The following is a 4,807-nucleotide window of genomic DNA, read 5'->3' as shown; positions in this document are numbered from 1 at the left end:
TCCTCTGAAGCTGACAACTCTAATCCCAAACTTGCTTCTAATTTCTTCTTTTTTATTTTCCCTTTCTCAAATTCCTGGGTTCCCTTTCCTCCATCAGACTCCTTAATTTTCTTACTCTCAACCTTTTCTGTTTTTCCCTCTCTCCTTTTGGGACAAGCACCCTGGGTTTTCTTTTCTCCCTCAGACTCCTTAACTTCCTCTCTTTTCTCTTCCTTCTTTTCTGTCCCTTTACTCTCCTTATCAACCTCCCTATCACCTCCCTCCTCCTTCTTCTGGGGACAGGAGGCAGAAAGGTGACCCACATTACCACCCTTATAACATTTCCTCTCTTCTTTACATGTTTCAACACCGTGACCAATACATTGACATTTAACACACCATTGATTAGTACAATCCCTTTTTTCGTGACCATACTGTCTACAATTTCGGCAAAAAACAGACATACCATCAAAAAATAAATCGCCGTTTACTTTACCAATTTTAAATCGTCTTGGTGGAAAAACAATTTCCCCTCCCTCCTTCTCAAAAAAAGTAACGAAAAACTTCCATTTCATAGTCTATATCCCATAATTATTATATACTTTACCTACTGATGTCACTTTATTGCAATACTTTACTAAGAAAGTCAAAATGTCCTCTTCCAGAACATAAGGACTGTACATAAGGACAGTTACCAGTCTCTGTCTTGGAAAATGCGGCATTACCACCACACCTTCCAGAATAGGATCTAGTCCACACCTCTCCAGCCGTTTAAGTACTTCCGAACATATCTCCTCCGAAATAAAGACCACATCATATAGTCCACGTTTATGGAACTCCAACATGGCCAACACGAATTCCTTCCGGATGTCAATCAGTCCCAGCAAAATATCTTCCACTAGGAAGGAAAGTCCCCTCTCCCTCTTCCGTGGATCTTGCAACAGGAACCGAACTCCATTCCTCATCCTCTGATACGCAGGCACCTCTCCAGACTCATGGCCTCCTGGGTCAGGAAGTCCTCCTCCATCAAGATTCTGGATCTCCATCACCAAATATTCACCACGAAACACCAACTCTGGAACCAGCTCAGTGCCCTTCACCTACCACCGGAGTAGTAGGCAGGTATGGTGATCGCCTCTCGTTGCCTGGGGACTAAGCCTACTGCCCTATAGCAGCAAAGGTTAAGGCCCTGGCTATAAACCAGAGCCCGCTCTTAAGGCCGAGCAGTTGGGTACCCCAGGCACCTTCTGACCAAGACCCAGTGTATCCCTACACCTGATCCTAGCCAAAAGGCCGAGAAGCGATCCCTGGGCTACAGCGAGAGCATATGAGACAGAGAAAACTATTGTTGCAACAAAGAGAGATTCTCAATCCAATATATCTATCTTTAAACGGGTACCCTTTTACATTAAGGAGAGCTCCTGATGCACCAAGGTGAGCCCCAAGTCTGCGAAATACATGCTTGTGCATGGCAAGCTACACAATGCTACTAGGGATTTCTGGGAAAGATATGCAAATTAGCTTCCATAAGCCTATGGCAGAAGATGCTAATTTGCATATCATCATTCTAGAAACCAAAAATAATGGATTGTTGATTATATTAATATTAACAAGTATGTTTTGAGTGACAGCGAGAGCATATGAGACAGAGAAAACTATTGTTGCAACAAAGAGAGATTCTCAAATCAATATATCTATCTTTAAACGGGTACCCTTTTACATTAAGGAGAGCTCCTGATGCACCAAGGTGAGCCCCAAGTCCGGGAAATACATGCTTGTGCATGGCAAGCTACACAATGCTACTAGGGATTTCTGGGAAAGATATGCAAATTAGCTTCCATAAGCCTATGGCAGAAGATGCTAATTTGCATATCATCATTCTAGAAACCAAAAATAATGGATTGTTGATTATATAATTATAACAAGTATGTTTTGAGTGACAGCGAGAGCATATGAGACAGAGAAAACTATTGTTGCAACAAAGAGAGATTCTCAATCCAATATATCTATCTTTAAACGGGTACCCTTTTACATTAAGGAGAGCTCCTGATGCACCAAGGTGAGCCCCATGTCTGCGAAATACATGCTTGTGCATGGCAAGCTACACAATGCTACTAGGGATTTCTGGGAAAGATATGCAAATTAGCTTCCATAAGCCTATGGCAGAAGATGCTAATTTGCATATCATCATTCTAGAAACCAAAAATAATGGATTGTTGATTATATTAATATTAACAAGTATGTTTTGAGTGACAGCGAGAGCATATGAGACAGAGAAAACTATTGTTGCAACAAAGAGAGATTCTCAATCCAATATATCTATCTTTAAACGGGTACCCTTTTACATTAAGGAGAGCTCCTGATGCACCAAGGTGAGCCCCAAGTCTGCGAAATACATGCTTGTGCATGACAAGCTACACAATGCTACTAGGGATTTCTGGGAAAGATATGCAAATTAGCTTCCATAAGCCTATGGCAGAAGATGCTAATTTGCATATCATCATTCTAGAAACCAAAAATAATGGATTGTTGATTATATTAATATTAACAAGTATGTTTTGAGTGACAGCGAGAGCATATGAGACAGAGAAAACTATTGTTGCAACAAAGAGAGATTCTCAATCCAATATATCTATCTTTAAACGGGTACCCTTTTACATTAAGGAGAGCTCCTGATGCACCAAGGTGAGCCCCAAGTCTGCGAAATACATGCTTGGGCATGCAAGCTACACAATGCTACTAGGGATTTCTGGGAAAGATATGCAAATTAGCTTCCATAAGCCTATGGCAGAAGATGCTAATTTGCATATCATCATTCTAGAAACCAAAAATAATGGATTGTTGATTATATTAATATTAACAAGTATGTTTTGAGTGACAGCGAGAGCATATGAGACAGAGAAAACTATTGTTGCAACAAAGAGAGATTCTCAATCCAATATATCTATCTTTAAACGGGTACCCTTTTACATTAAGGAGAGCTCCTGATGCACCAAGGTGAGCCCCAAGTCTGCGAAATACATGCTTGTGCATGGCAAGCTACACAATGCTACTAGGGATTTCTGGGAAAGATATGCAAATTAGCTTCCATAAGCCTATGGCAGAAGATGCTAATTTGCATATCATCATTCTAGAAACCAAAAATAATGGATTGTTGATTATATTAATATTAACAAGTATGTTTTGAGTGACAGCGAGAGCATATGAGACAGAGAAAACTATTGTTGCAACAAAGAGAGATTCTCAATCCAATATATCTATCTTTAAACGGGTACCCTTTTACATTAAGGAGAGCTCCTGATGCACCAAGGTGAGCCCCAAGTCTGCGAAATACATGCTTGTGCATGGCAAGCTACACAATGCTACTAGGGATTTCTAGGAAAGATATGCAAATTAGCTTCCATAAGCCTATGGCAGAAGATGCTAATTTGCATATCATCATTCTAGAAACCAAAAATAATGGATTGTTGATTATATTAATATTAACAAGTATGTTTTGAGTGACAGCGAGAGCATATGAGACAGAGAAAACTATTGTTGCAACAAAGAGAGATTCTCAATCCAATATATCTATCTTTAAACGGGTACCCTTTTACATTAAGGAGAGCTCCTGATGCACCAAGGTGAGCCCCAAGTCCTGCGAAATACATGCTTGTGCATGGCAAGCTACACAATGCTACTAGGGATTTCTGGGAAAGATATGCAAATTAGCTTCCATAAGCCTATGGCAGAAGATGCTAATTTGCATATCATCATTCTAGAAACCAAAAATAATGGATTGTTGATTATATTAATATTAACAAGTATGTTTTGAGTGACAGCGAGAGCATATGAGACAGAGAAAACTATTGTTGCAACAAAGAGAGATTCTCAATCCAATATATCTATCTTTAAACGGGTACCCTTTTACATTAAGGAGAGCTCCTGATGCACCAAGGTGAGCCCCATGTCTGGAAATACATGCTTGTGCATTCAAGCTACACAATGCTACTAGGGATTTCTGGGAAAGATATGCAAATTAGCTTCCATAAGCCTATGGCAGAAGATGCTAATTTGCATATCATCATTCTAGAAACCAAAAATAATGGATTGTTGATTATATTAATATTAACAAGTATGTTTTGAGTGACAGCGAGAGCATATGAGACAGAGAAAACTACGCTGCGTGCAGAATTATTAGGCAAATGAGTATTTTGACCACATCATCCTCTTTATGCATGTTGTCTTACTCCAAGCTGTATAGGCTTGAAAGCCTACTACCAATTAAGCATATTAGGTGATGTGCATCTCTGTAATGAGAAGGGGTGTGGTCTAATGACATCAACACCCTATATTAGGTGTGCATAATTATTAGGCAACTTCCTTTCCTTTGGCAAAATGGGTCAAAAGAAGGACTTGACAGGCTCAGAAAAGTCAAAAATAGTGAGATATCTTGCAGAGGGATGCAGCACTCTTAAAATTGCAAAGCTTGTGAAGCGTGATCATCGAACAATCAAGCGTTTCATTCAAAATAGTCAACAGGGTTGCAAGAAGCGTGTGGAAAAACCAAGGCGCAAAATAACTGCCCATGAACTGAGAAAAGTCAAGCGTGCAGCTGCCAAGATGCCACTTGCCACCAGTTTGGCCATATTTCAGAGCTGCAACATCACTGGAGTGCCCAAAAGCACAAGGTGTGCAATACTCAGAGACATGGCCAAGGTAAGAAAGGCTGAAAAATGACCACCACTGAACAAGATACACAAGCTGAAACGTCAAGACTGATTTTTCTAAGGTTTTATGGACTGATGAAATGAGAGTGAGTCTGGATGGGCCAGATGGATGGGCCCGT

Source organism: Bufo bufo, chromosome 2, assembly GCF_905171765.1.
Source record: "Bufo bufo chromosome 2, aBufBuf1.1, whole genome shotgun sequence".
In the NCBI taxonomy this organism is placed as follows: Eukaryota; Metazoa; Chordata; class Amphibia; order Anura; family Bufonidae; genus Bufo; species Bufo bufo.
This window is presented reverse-complemented; position numbering follows the sequence as displayed.